At 44.7% G+C, this 15,362-nt stretch overlaps 1 protein-coding gene across 1 annotated transcript in view; it reads left to right on the plus strand.

Moving 5' to 3' along the window:
• The window catches only part of lingo1a (leucine rich repeat and Ig domain containing 1a), a 298,690-nt gene that overhangs the window by 162,462 nt on the left and 120,866 nt on the right, over positions 1–15,362 (plus strand). Inside the window, exon 2 of the mRNA XM_029758459.1 lies at positions 10,245–10,382. The gene's annotated coding sequence lies outside the window, so the exon portion shown is untranslated. The remainder of the gene's footprint in view (positions 1–10,244; positions 10,383–15,362) is intronic.

The raw sequence follows: 15,362 nt of genomic DNA on the forward strand, positions 1-15,362 counted from the left end.
GGCCAATTACGCACAGCCGTCACGCGGTCACACTCCACCTCCACCCCCGAGGTGGAAATGCGATATCCTAGAAATGAGACGGCTCTTTTGAAGAACTCACATTTCTCAGCCTTGACGTATAGGTTATGCTCCAGCAGCCGCCCAAGCACTTTACGCACCAGGGACACATGCTCGGCGCGTGTGGCGGAGCAGATCAGGATGTAATCGATGTACACCACCACACCCTGCCCGAGCATGTCCCTAAGGACCTCGTCCACAAAGGATTGGAAGACGGCGGGAGCATTTTTTAACCCATACGGCATGACGAGGTACTCATAATGGCCAGATGTGGTACTAAATGCGGTTTTCCACTCGTCTCCATCTCGGATACGCACCAAGTTATACGCACTCCTGAGATCCAATTTCGTGAAGAAGCGCGCCCCGTGAAATGACTCCACTGCCGTAGCAATGAGAGGTAGCGGGGTAACTGAAACCCACTGTGATAGCATTTAGACCTCTATAGTCAATGCACGGGCGCAGTTCTCCCTCCTTCTTCTTCACGAAAAAGAAGCTCGAGGAGACGGGGGATTTAGAGGGCCGAATGTATCCCTGTCTCAAGGACTCAGTGACGTATGTATCCATAGCCACTGTCTCCTCCTGAGACAGAGGATACACGTGACTCCTAGGAAGAACCGCGTCAGCCTGGAGGTTTATCGCACAATCTCCTCGTCGATGGGGTGGTAATAGAGTCGCCTTCGTCTTACTGAAAGCGATAGCCAAATCGGCATACTCTGAGGGAATGTGCACGGTGGAGACTTGGTCTGGACTCTCCACCGTAGTCGCACCGATGGAAACTCCTATGCACCTACCTGAGCACTCCCCCAACCACCCCGTTAGAGCCCTCTGCCCCCACGAAATCTGGGGGTTGTGTGTGGCTAGCCAGGGGATTCCCAGTACCACTGGGAACGCTGGGGAGTCAATGATGAACAGGCTGATACGCTCCACATGACCCCCCCACGTCTGCATAACCAGTGGCACTGTGATCTCCCCTACTTGGCCTGACCTTAGCGGTCGACTATCTAGGGCGTGCACGGGGAAGGGGTGGTCCAGCTGAACCAGGGGAATCCCTAACCTCTTCGCTAACCCATGGTCCATAAAACTCCCAGCTGCACCTGAATCGACTAGCGCCTTATACTGGAAGTGAGGGGAAAAATTAGGAAAACAAACGAAGGTGTACAAGTGGTCGACAGGGGGCTCTGGGTGTGGCTGGTGCGGGATTCTGTCACAGTTGACTTGGACTGGTGTAAGGCGGAATCAGATGCAGGAGACAGGTGCTGGAGTTGAGTGTCCTTTTAATAATTTGACACACAAAAAACAAAACCCCGAGGCACAGGGCACTACAGACAGACTGCCTGGGAAAAACACATTCCCGATATTGCGAACTATATATATTAGCGGCACAAAAAAGGCACGGGGCGCAACCCGGTAAATCCTCTCTTCCTTAAACTGTCAGAAAACAAACCCGTAATAAAACACGGACCACCGTCCTGAGTGGACAATCAACAATCCCGCACAAAATCCCAACTGAAAACACACCATAAATAAATCCCCACTAATGACAACACAAAACAGGTGCGGAACAGACAGACAAAACTAAACAACAGAAACAACGATCGGTGGCAGCTAATAGGCCGGCGACGACGACCGCCGAGCGCCGCCCGACCGAGGAGGGGCGCCACTTTCGTTGGATCCTGTGACAGTCATGACATTCGTAAGTCATAGTGGCGGACGCGAATGGGGTCTTCGCTGGTTATAGGCTTAAGTCCACAAAGAGGGGTAAGATAGAAATCTGGATTGTGTTCCTTATCCTCTATGGGCTAGGTGGGACGTTAGCATCCCATTCTATTCAACAGCCAGTGGAAGAGCATGGCGCGAAATACAAAAACCTCAAAAATGCTATAATTTCAATATTTCAAACATACGACTATTTTACCCCATTTGAAAGATAAGACTCTCATTAACTTCTTCGGGATAGGGGGCAGTATTTTCACAGCCGGATAAAAAACGTACCCAATTTAATCTGGTTACTACTCCTGCCCAGAAACTAGAAAATGCATATAATTAGTAGATTTGGCTAGAAAACACTCTAAAGTTTCTAAAACTGTTCGAATGGTGTCTGTGAGTATAACAGAACTCATATCGCAGGCCATAACCTGAGAAGATTCCATACAGGAAGCGGCCTGTCTGACAATTTGTTGTCCTTCTGTTGCATCTCTATCAAAAATACAGCATCTGTGATGTAACGCGACACTTTCTAAGGCTTCCATTGTCTCTCTAAAGCCGCCAGAAAGTAGAATGGGGTGTCTGCTGTCTCTGGGCAATGTATAGGAGCAGAGTTTGTAAGTGGTCAGCCTGGGGACAGTGAGACTGGAGCGGCGTGTTCACGAGAACTCGCCATGTTTTTCTTTCACTCTTTGAATGAATACAACGTTGTCCGGTTGGAATATTATGGCTATTTTACGAGAAAAATAGCAAAAAAATGTATTTTAAACAGCGTTTGATATGCTTCTAAGTACGGTAATGGAATATTTAGAAATTTTTGGCACGAAATGCGCTCGCGCGTTACCCTTCGGATAGTGACCTGAACACACGAACAAAACGTCCCACCTAGCCCAGAGAGGTTAAACAGAGCCATGAACCCCTCATAAGAATCTAGCTCCTCCTCTCCTCTCATATAAAGGGGAGGAAATTATGAAGGTAATGAAGTCCAGGTGTGAATCGTAATGAGATAACAGGTGCGCGTAATGATGAGTGCCAGGTGCGCGTAATGATGAATCCCAGGACCGGTGGTTAGTATGCCGGAGGGGAGGAGCAGGAGAAGATGTGACAAATATCAACAGTGATAATGAACGTATATCTTGTGGCTGGGAAGAGAAGAAACGTATTGATCTGCGACATATTGATCTCCTGGAAGGGATCAGCTGAGGATACTTAAGAATTTTATTAGTACCTCTAACTTAGCTAGGTTTCCATCTATTCGGTGCTTTCTTGCACCCCTTCTATTCCCATGGGGGTAGTGTACAACTTGATTTGTTCCTCTGGACCCACTTGAATATGATGTTTTGTCGACCTTTGCTGATTCTGATTTGATAAAGTACAGCTGACAGCTTCACCACAATCTCGTGTGGCCCCGTCCAGTGGGGCAGGAACTTTGTTGCGAAGCCCATGGGTTTGGCATATATGTAGTACCAGACCTTATCCCTGACCTCGAACACCTGGTATGAGATCTTTTTGTTTTTGTCGTAATGGGTCTTGTCACCTTCTGCACTTCTTTCCAACTTTCCTTGAGCGAACGCAAAGGTAGTCTGGAGGTGGGTTTGCAAGTCTGTCACGTATCGGTGGCTGCGGTGACTTCTCTTGGTTGGTACAGGAGATGCAGGGGGAAGTGTCATTTGCCGGCCCGTCATCATCTCAAATGGTGTTATTCCCATAGACCTTTTGCGTGTGGCTCTGACTGCCATCAGTACCAGTGGGAGTTTGAGGAACTGTGTTTTAGGAACCACCCACCTTTGTGTTGCGTTGGTTTCTGAAGCGTAAACTAGTAGGTCATCTACAAGTGGGAGGTGCTGTTTAGTTGCATACAGCGAACGCGTCGTGTGAGCCTGCCAAAGCCAGATCAGACACTGGGTGATTGACAGGATCAGACAAGAAAGCCATCAAAATGGCGAGGGACACATCTTGGTGTTGCATTGCTACAAGGTCACCATTCAGGAATGAATGAGTTATCAACACATTATGTTCTTGCGAAGATGTTTTCCACAGTGCTACATGGCTGCCGCAGATACCATGGGCGCCTCGGTGCTGTGCATTGCATCAGATTTCACCATGCTGCTGGCATGGTCGTTGACAAGTTTGTCACGACCAGGTGATTTGGAATGTCCCTTGACTTTCTTCTAATACACCTGTATGTCGTGTTTGGTTATGAGGTCATCGCAGGCTAGAATGAGCTCTTTGTTTTTCACTTTGCCACTCGAAGTAGTCATGTGCATGTCTGGCATAGTTTGAGTCGATGCAGATTGCCAGTTCTGACAAGTTGTGTTTCAACGTCATTTGTTGTGTGATCAGCAACTGGCTGGTCTTGTTGCCTAGCTGAAATTGACGCGGTTTGCACAGAATATCGTTGTGCCTTACCAATCCCACACCAGCTTGCAAGTGGTCTAGATGACAGTAAGAACAGCCATCCACAAATGCCATCGGCATGCCAAGACACACGTTCTCTTCAAAGTTGTGATGGTTCAAAGGCAACAGTGGAGCTATGTTACATGGGGGTGGTGCGAAGTCGATGTCACACAACACTAAAGCCCCGCCCAAAGGCAGGTTTTCTGCTTTTGCGTAGTTGACTACCACATCATGGTTCTGCAGCGTCATTAGCCAAGCCGCTATCCTGCTGTTGTGTACAGCACCCTCACGGATTCGTTGGCTTTTCAGGAAAGTCACCAATTGGTGACATGTTTCTATGATCACCTTTTGTCCGCCGACATAACTGGTGAAGTCCTTGACCGCCCAGACTGTCGACAGCAGCACTTTTTTGCTGTCTGAGTACTTGTGTTCAGCAGGGTTGAGTGAAAACTGTAACTCGGCCAATCAGGAACATTCACCGTCTTTTTGGTAAACAACTCCAGTGTGGATGTGACCTTGTGTTTTAGGTTATTGTCCTGTTAAAATGTAAATTTGTCTCCCAGTGTCTGGTGGAAAGCAGACTGAACCATGATGGAGCCACCAGTATGCTTGAAAATCCTCTCTCGTAATTCCTCTCTGCGGAGGACAGTTTCTTAGAGAAAAAAAGCACAAGGAAACAATGTCAATGGGTTACCCTGTCTTTGTGACAAAACTGCCCCCACGCCCACCTTAGCTGCGTCTACCAACTTACGAGGCCCACCCTTGATGGAGGTTTGAGTGTTGGTGATGGAGAGTGGTACTCAGTAATGTGTTGTATTGGATTTGCCCTTAAAATAACGCTTTCTATTCAGGACAAAAAGTGAATTGCTTTGCCACATTTTTTGCATCATTACTTTAGTGCCTTGCAAACAAGATGCATGTTTCGGAATATTTTTATTCTGTACATGCTTCCTTCTGTTACCTCTGTCAATTAGGTTAACATTATGGTGTAACTATATGTTCCATCCTCAGTTTTCTCCTATCAGAGCCATTAAACTCTGTAACTGTTTTAAAGTCACCATTGGCCTCATGGGACCTTATTAACAGATAATTGTATGTGTGGGGTACAGAGATGAGGTAGTCATTCCAAAATCATATTAAACATTATTATTACAACTTATTATGAGACTTGATAAGCAAAATCTTACTCCTGAACCTGTTTAGGCTTGCCATAACAAAGGCCTTGAATACTAATTGACTGAAGACATTTCAGCATTTCATTTTTTCTGAATTTGTAAAAACAAATCTGAATTTAAGTCCACTTTGACCTTATGGGGTATTGTGTGTAAGCCAGTGACAAAAACAAATCTATATTTTATCAATTTTAAATTCAGTAAAGGGTTGGGAATTCTTTCTTAAGGCACATAAAATGTATGTAACTAAACTACATATGTGTAATTACCCACTTACCATTAGAATCTAAACATGTCAAAGAGGATCAGATTAAGTAAGGGATAATCAACAAGGGGGTAATGCATTCAATGGAGTTGCATTATTTTCAAAGAATGCATAGAACCCAGAGTTGATTATCCCACTTATACCAAGGCTATATTTGCTGCCAGAAATGTGTTCATTTGCCGTTAGAAATTGGGTGATTCGAGCGCTGAATGCTGATTGGCTGACAGCCGTGGTATATCAAATCAAATCAAATGTATTTATATAGCCCTTCTTACATCAGCTGATATCTCAAAGTGCTGTACAGAAACCCAGCCTAAAACCCCAAACAGCAAGCAATGCAGGTGCAGAAGCACGGTGGCTAGGAAAAACTCCCTAGAAAGGCCAAAACCTAGGAAGAAACCTAGAGAGGAACCAGGCTATGAAGGGTGGCCAGTCCTCTTCTGGCTGTGCCGGGTGGAGATTATAACAGAACATGGCCAAGATGTTCAAATGTTCATAAATGACCAGCATGGTCAAATAATAATAATCACAGTAGTTGTCGAGAGTGCAACAAGTCAGCACCTCAAGAGTAAATGTAAGTTGCCTTTTCATAGCCAATCATTGAGAGTATCTCTACCGCTCCTGCTGTCTCTAGAGAGTTGAAAACAGCAGGTCTGGGATAGGTAGCACGTCCAGTGAACAGGTCAAGGTTCCATAGCCACAGGCGGAACAGTTGAAACTGGAGCAGCAGCACGGCCAGGTGGACTGGGGACAGCAAGGAGTGATCATGCCAGGTAGTCCTGAGGCATGGTCCTAAGGCTCAGGTCCTCAGAGAGAGAGAAAGAAGGAAAGAAAGAGAGAACGAGAGAAAGAGAGAATTAGAGAGAGCATACTTAAATTCACACAGGACACCGAATAAGACAGGAGAAATGCTCTAGATATAACAGACTGACCCTAGCCCCCCGACACATATTCTACTGCAGCATAAATACTGGAGGCTGAGACAGGAGGGGTCAGGAGACACTGTGGCCCCATCCGATGATACCCCCGGACAGGGCCAAACAGGAAGGATATAACCACTTTGCCAAAGCACAGCCCCCACACCACTAGAGGGATAACTTCAACCACCAACTTACCATCCTGAGACAAGGCCGAGTATAGCCCACAAAGATCTCCGCCACGGCACAACCCAAGGGGGGGTGCCAAGACCACGTCAGTGACTCAACCCACTCAAGTGACGCACCCCTTCTAGGGACGGCATGGAAGAACACCAATAGCCAGTGACTCAGTGCACGTCCTGACCAGTATAAGGGGTTATTTGTTATTGTAGTTTGGTCAGGACGTGGCAGGGGTGTGGTTGTTTAGAGTGTTTTGGGGTTTGTTTGGCTATGTTCTTGTTAGTTTAGTTCTATGTTAGTTCTAGTATGTCTATTTCTATGTTGTGTTTGTTGGGTTGACCTTCAATTGGAAGCAGCTGTTCCTAGTTGCTTCTAATTGAAGGTCCTATTTAAAAGGGGGTTTTTCTGTGGGATTTTGTGGGTAGTTGTTCCTTTTTTAGTGTTTGTTGCACCTGACAGGACTGTTTCATTTTGTTCTTTTTTGTATACGTATTTACTTGTTTCTCCTTCTTCAAAATAAAAAGATGAGTATACATATTCCCGCTGCGTTTTGGTCCAATCCATACGACAACCGTGACAGAACTACCCACCACACACGGACCAAGCAGCGGAGGAAGGAGCAGCACCAGGAGAAGAGATATAAGGAGTTTTGGACTTGGGAGCAAATACTAGCGGGAGAAGGACCATGGAGGAAGCCTGCGAGGCACCCCCAAGAGTTGTTTTTGGGGGGGCACACGGGTAGTTTGGCTGGGCCAAGGGTGAGCCCTAAGCCAACTCCCCGTGCTTATTATGGGGAGCGTGTGGAGTGGAGAGCGCCGGTATATGCGGAAGTGCGCACGATCTCGCCCATGCGCACTCTCAGTCCGGTGCGAGCGATCCCAGCCCCTCGCAAGTGCTGTGCTAGAGTGGGCATCCAGCCTGGGAGGAGGATGCCTGCGCAGCACATCTGGCCACCAGTGCGCCTCCTAGGCCCAGGCTACCCTACGCCTGCTCTACGCAGCCATCAGGCCTCTGCTCAGCCCAGTTCGCCCTGTGCCAGCACTCCGCTCGTGCAGGGCTACTATTACCATCCAGCCAGGACGGGTTGTGCTGAAGGTGCGCTCCAGACCTCCAGTGCCTACTCATGGCCCGGTGTATCCAGTTCCTGCTCCTCGCACTAGCCCTGAGGTGCGTGTCTCTAGTCTGGCGCCTCCAAAGCCAGCCCCACACACCAGGACTCCAGTGCATCAGCCCAGTCTAGTACGTCCTGTTCCCACTCCTCGCACTAGCCTTGGGGTGCGTGTCTCCAGTCTGGTACCTCCAGTACCAGCCCCACGCACCAGGCCTCCAGTGCATCAGCCCAGTCCAGCTCGTCCTGCTCCTGCTCCTCGCACTAGCCCTGTGGTGCGTGTCCCTAGTCTGGCGCTTCCTCAGCCAGCCCCATGCATCAGGCCTTCAGTGCGCAGTCCCCATCCAGAGCTTCTGGCAACAGTGCCCTGTTCAGAGTGTCCGGCAACAGTGCCTCGTCCAGAGTGTCCGGCAACAGTGCCTCGTCCGGAGTTCCCGGCAACAGTGCCTCGTCCGGAGTGTCCGGCAACAGTGCCTCGTCCAGAGTGTCCGGCAACAGTGCCCCGTACAGAGTGTCCGGCAACAGTGCTCCGTCCAGAGCTTCCGGCGACAGTACCCCGTCTAGAGATGGCCCACAGTCCGGAGCCAGCAGAGACGGCCCACAGTCCGGAGCCAGCAGAGAAGGCCCACAGTCCGGAACCGACAGAGACGGCCCACAGTCCGGAACCGACAGAGACGGCCCACAGTCCGGAACCGACAGAGACGGCCCACAGTCCGGAACCGACAGAGACGCCCTCCAGTCCAGAACCGACAGAGTCGCCCTCCAGTCCAGAGCTCCCAGAGTCGCCCTCCAGCCCGAGGTCTCCAGCGACGCGCATCAGCCCGAGGTCTCCAGCGACGCGCATCAGCCCGAGGTCTCCAGCGAGGCTTTACAGCGAAAGCAAAACATCAGATTATGTCAGCAGAGTACCCAGCCAGAAATAATCAGACACCCATTTTTCAAGCTAGCATATAATGTCACAAAAAACAAAACCACAGCTAAATGCAGCACTAACCTTTGATTATCTTCATCAGATGACACACCTAGGACATTATGTTATATAATACATGCATGTCTGTTCAATCAAGTTCATATTTATATCAAAAACCAGCTTTTTACATTAGCATGTGACGTTCAGAACTAGCATTCCCACCGAACACTTCCGGTGAATTTACTAAATTACTCACGATAAACGTTCACAAAAAGCATAACAATTATTTTAAGAATTATAGATACAGAACTCCTCTATGCACTCGATATGTCCGATTTTAAAATAGCTTTTCGGATGAAGCACATTTTGCAATATTCTAAGTACATAGCCCGGCATCACAGGGCTAGCTATTTAGACACCCAACCAGTTTAGCCTTCACCAAAATCACATTTCCTATAAGAAAAATGGTCTTACCTTTCCTGTTCTTCGTCAGAATGCACTCCCAGGACTTCTACTTCAATAACAAATGTTGGTTTGGTCCCAAATAATCCATCGTTATGTTCCATCAACGACGTTTTGTTCGTGCGTTCTAGACACTATCCCAATGGTAAATCACGGTTTTGCGCATGGCGCAGAACGTGACAAAAAAATTCTAAATATTCCATTACCGTACTTCGAAGCATGTCAACCGCTGTTTAAAACCAATTTTTATGCAATTTATCTCGTAGAAAAGCGATAATATTCCGACCGGGAATCCGCATGTCTGTAAACTGAGGGAAAAACTGAAAGACGGGGGCGGGGCAGGTCACGAGCCTAAGCATTTCTCCACTGATAGCCCACTTAGCTTTTGCTCTCGTGTGTTTCAGCCAGGGCTTTGAATTACGTCATTCCTGTTTTTCCCGGGCTCTGAGACCCCATTGGACACGTGGGAAGTGTCACGTAACAGCAGAGATCCCTTGTAATAGATAGAGAGAATCAACAAGGGCAAGAAATGTTCAGACAGGGTACTTCCTGAACAGAACCTTCTCAGGTTTTTGCCTGCCATAGGAGTTCTGTTATACTCACAGACACCATTCAAACAGTTTTAGAAACTTTGGAGTGTTTTCTATCCAAAGCTAATAATTATATGCATATTCTAGTTTCTGGGCAGGACTAATAATCAGATTAAATCGGGTACGTTTTTTATCCAGCCGTGAAAATACTGCCCCCTAGCCATAAGAGGTTAACAATATGATTAAATATTCATGAAATATAACACAATGATAACCAACAAAGATATGAGTTGTGACTAGACTGGCAATAACCAGTTTGTGTACTATGGACCAGTGAATGCAAATACTGTATATTTAATTATCTGTTGAATTAAGTATACATCTTTCATGATGGACAACCTTAAAATGTGTAATATCCACTTATACACCTTTCCTGGGTATCAGAGTATGTGTTCTTTCGATAACTCGTATTTCCCTTTCTGTCTTGCCATCAATACACCAGCCTGTATTGAGGTTTTGTAATGGGTTGTTTTCTGTTGCAGGTGGATGGTCTGTTGAGCAGGGATGCAGCGAGGGAATGTGGTTTAAGGGGAGACAGAGCCAACCTCACACCAGCAGCCTTCTGCCCTCCTCGCAGTGACAAGTCCCAGTTGGAATCAACAGGCCAACATTTACTGCCTGTAAGTATATGGAATTTTACCTATACGTATACAGTTGATATGATAAAGCTTAAGATTATAAAGCTTTATCTAATGGTAAACCCTGTAAGTATATGCCTGTTTACCTATACCAATACATCTGTTATGATAAAGCTATGTTTTGTGATTTAAAACTGCAGATTGTTTTCACCTGCATGTGTATCAATCCTATATGTTTGATAGCCAAATGGATTACGTTTCAGAGAAGTTTATTCTTCTTACCTGATAGATCTCTTTTGTCAAACGTTATGAAATGGATGATACGTCTGGGGTGAATATATTACCCTTCCTCAATCAAAATAGATATAACTAGATTATAGTGTCTGTATGCAGGAATACCACCCTGTACCCATCTGCTAGCTGGCCCATGAAAGCTAAGCAGGGCTGCATGGAGTTGGCTTATAGGTGTGTAGCATTGGTATTGGAGGGCCAGTAGGGGCTACTCATTGTCCCGCTAAGGGTTTTGTCTCTTGGCGGACAAGCTAGAAGGTCTTGACTAACTGTGGACATTAAAGATTATTTGGCACTTGTCCCATGAGCAGAGATATTATTGGCTGAATTCCTGACCCAGCCCTGCTTCAGATGGACTAATTCAACACTCCACTGCAAACCCCCTGGGTAGTTGCTGTTTTTAATCTTAAAACATAGTTTTTTCCTCTCATAGACAAGTTCTGATTCGTCATATCTCATTTCAAAATGGGTCAATATGTGTTGGTGTGGTGATGATGCTCTACAAACCTGTGTACATGTATACACAACAATGCTGTGTCTTGGCACATCTGTCTTTAAGGGTTTTCTGGCTGATATCCAGCACAGAGCTTGATTAATGGCTTGTCAATAAGGAAATAATTTCCAGCACCACAATCCACTCCTTTTAAGCATAATGGCAAATTGGCAATTTCAAAAGCATTAGACCCAGCAAAGCTTTTCAACAGAGCATGAATTTAATATTAATTCAGTTATTTTACACATGCTTGTGCGCACACTGCCTTTGTTTATGAAGTTAAACTGCAGGAAGTATTTGTGCTCCTGGGATGTCACCTAGGTAAAGATACAGAATAGCAATTAAAACATCTGTACAAAAGACATCCGTTCAGACTCATTTCTCACTCTGTGTATGACAACTGTTTGAGGTTGTAATTTAAATGGTCGTCAATAGCGGGGACAGATGTTACTGCTGACCTCAGTAATGTGTCCAAGCCCACTCACCCATGGTGGAGGCCTCATCATCACCACTGCCAGCTCTATCATTCCACTACACACACTCATCTGTCTGGGAGCCCACTTTGATAGCATGTGAGCATCTTTACCTGGTGATCCATTGCATCTTGTCTGTGCGATAAAAACATTTCTAATACACATTCTGATCCATTGTTTTCACACACCTTATTAGAAGGTAATGAACACATTATCTCTGTTCGTACAAGCTGTGGTGGACCGCATTTGTATACGCTGATATTTGACCATTTCTTAGACGTCATTGCTATTTATCTTCCCACTGGGCACACACTAGTTGAATTAACGCTGTTTTAATGTGAATTTGTCAACTTATTGTGACGTGGAATCAACATGAAAAATACGTGGGATTTGAAAAAAAGTCATCAACCAGTTCTGATTTCATATAATTTCAACCAGCATTGTAAAAATTTAATTTAGGGTAAAACTTCAACTTAAATACATTGACTTAACCCGAGGTTGTTACATCAATCTAATTTTAGCATAATCTTCAGAACTATGTGAAGAGTGTAATTTCAAAACACTATATATCCCTTTTCAGAAATGTTGGTAAATTAGCTTTTATTTTTGTAAGAACTTATGAAAAAGATTGGTGTCTAATCGTGGCATGGTGTTGTTCAATGACAGACATGTATTTTTTTTTATTCTATTACTTGACGGTCTCATTTCAGAGTGTTTTTTTGCGAAATGCTATACAGTACATTCGGAAAGTATTCAGAACAATTCCCTTTTTCCACATTTCGTTACGTTATTCTAAAATTGATTACATTCATTTTTTTCTACAATCTACATACAATAACCCATAACAACAATGCAAAAACAGATTTTTAGAATTTTGTGCAAATGTATTCAAAATTAAAAACTGATATACCTTATTTACATATTCGAACCCTTTGCAATGAGACATGAAATTGAGCTCAGGTGCATCCTGATTCCATTGAGCATCTACAACTTGATTGGAGTCCACCTGTGGTAAATTCAATTGATTGTATATAATTTGGAAAGGCACACACCTGTCTATATAACTTCTATGGGCTAGGTGGGACGTTTGCGTTCTCAAACATATGACTATTTTACACCATTTTAAAGACAAGACTCTCGTTAATCTAACCACATTGTCCGATTTCAAAAAGGCTTTACAGCGAAAGCAAAACATTAGATTATGTCAGGAGAGTACCCTGCCAAAAATAATCACACAGCCATTTTCAAAGCAAGCATATATGTCACAAAAACCAAAACCACAGCTAAATGCAGCACTAACCTTTGATGATCTTCATCAGGTGGCACTCCTAGGACATTATGTTATACAATACATGCATGTTTTGTTCAATCAAGTTCATATTTATATCAAAAAACTGTTTTTTACATTAGCATGTGATGTTCAGAACTAGCATACCCACCGAAAACTTCCGGTGAATTTACTAAATTACTCATGATAAACGTTGACAAAATACATAAAAATTATTTTAACAATTATAGATACAGAACTCCTTTATGCAAACGCTATGTCAGATTTTAAAATAGCTTTTCTGCGAAAGCCCATTTTGCAATATTCTGAGTACATAGCTCGGCCATCACAGGCTAGCTAATTTGACACCCACCAAGTTTGGGGCTCACTAAAATCAGAATTACTATTAGAAAAATTGGATTACCTTGGTTGTTCTTCGTCAGAATGCACTCCCAGGACTTCTACTTCAACAACAAATGTTGTTTTGGTTCCAAATAATCCATAGTTATATCCAAATACCTCCGTTTTGTTCTTGCGTTCAGGTCACTATCCAAAGGGTAACGCGTGAGCGCATTTCGTGACAAAAAAATTCAAAATATTCCATTACCGTACTTAGAAACATGTCATACGCTGTTTAAAATCAATTTTTATGCTATTTTTCTCGTAAAATAGCAATAATATTCCAACCGGGCAACGTTGTATTCATTCAAAGGCTGAAGGAAAAAAAATGGAGAAGTCTCGTGAACGCGAATCTCAGACTCACTGTCCCCAGGCTGACCACTCACAAACAGAGCTGCTATACTTTGCCCAGAGACAGCAGACACCCCATTTCACTTTCTGGCGGCTTTAGAGAGCCAATGGAAGCCTTAGAAAGTGTCATGTTACAGCACAGATGCTGTATTTTTGATAGAGATGCAACAGAAGGACAACAAATTGTCAGAGAAGGCATTCCTGTATGGAATCTTCTCAGGTTTTGGCCTGCCATATGAGTTCTGTTATACTCACAGACACCATTCAAACAGTTTTAGAAATGTTAGAGTGTTTTCTATCCACATATACTAATTATATGCATATTCTCGTTTCTGGGCAAGAGTAGTAACCAGTTTAAATCAGGTACGTTTTTTTCCGGCCGTGAAAATACTGCCCCCTAGCCCCAACAGGATAAGGTCCCACAGTTGACAGTGCATGTCAGTGCAATAACCAAGCCATGAGGTTGAAGGAATTGTCCGTAGTGCTCTGGATTACGTCGAGGAACAGATCTGGGGAAAAGTACCGAAACATTTCTGCAGCATTGAAAGTCCCCAAGAACACAATGGCCTCCATCATTCTTAGTTTGAAGAATTTTGGAACCACCAAGACTCTTCCTAGAGATGGCTGCCTGGCCAGATGTGAGAGAAGGGCCTTGGTCAGTGAGTTGACCAAGAACCCGATTGTCACTCGGACAGAGCTCCAGAGTTCCACTGTGGAGATGTGAGAACCTTCCAGAAGACAGCCATCTGTGCAGCACTCCACCAATCAGGTCTTTATGGTAGAATGGCCAGACGGAAGCTACTCCTTAGTAAAATGCACATGACAGCACGCTTGGAGTTTGCCAAAAGGCACCTAAAGGACTCAGACCATGAGAACACAATATTTTCTGGTCTTATGAGACAAAGATTGAACTATTTGGCCTGAATGCCAAGTGTCACATCTGGAGGAAACCTCGTACCAGCAGCAGCAACTGGGAGACTGGTCAGGAACAAGGGACGATGAACAGTAAGATCCTTGATGAAAACCTTCTCTAGAGCGCTCGGGAACTCAGACTGGGGTGAAGGTTTACCTTCCAACAGGACAATGACTCTAAGCACTCAGCCAAGATAACGCAGGAGTAGCTTCGGGACAAGTCTCTGAGTGTCCTTGAGTGGCCCAGCCAGAGCCCTGAACCCAATCTAACATCTCTGGAGAGACCTGAAAATATCTGTACTGTGATGCTCCCCATCCAACCTGACAGAGCTTGAAAGGATCTGCAGAGAAGAATGGGAGAAACTCCCCAAGTACAGGTGTGCCAAGCATGTAGCGTCATACCCAAGAAGAATCGATGCTGTAATCGCTGCCAAAAGTGCTTCAACAAAGTACTAAATGGTAGTAAATGGTCTAAATACTTACAGCATGTTAATGTGATATTTCAGTTTTTTGCAAACATTTGCTAACATTTCTAAAAACATCATTTTGCTTTTTCATTTTTGGATATTGTGTGTAGATTGAGGGGAAAAAAACATTTAATCAGTTTTAGAAGAAGGCTGTAACGCAACAAAATGTGGAAAAAGTCAAGGGCTCTGAATACTTTCTGAATGTACTGTACAGTATATCCACCTCACTCTCAGAGAAATAAGTAGTACTTCTAGGTTTTAGAAATCAAATGTTACTACATGTTTAGCTCTCTGTGGTCTGAACGGGGATTTTAGAAGCTATAACTGAGCATCTACAATGGTCATTAGCTATATGTTCACATTGGGGCA

Source organism: Salmo trutta, chromosome 7 (genome assembly GCF_901001165.1).
Source record: "Salmo trutta chromosome 7, fSalTru1.1, whole genome shotgun sequence".
Taxonomy (NCBI): domain Eukaryota; kingdom Metazoa; phylum Chordata; class Actinopteri; order Salmoniformes; family Salmonidae; genus Salmo; species Salmo trutta.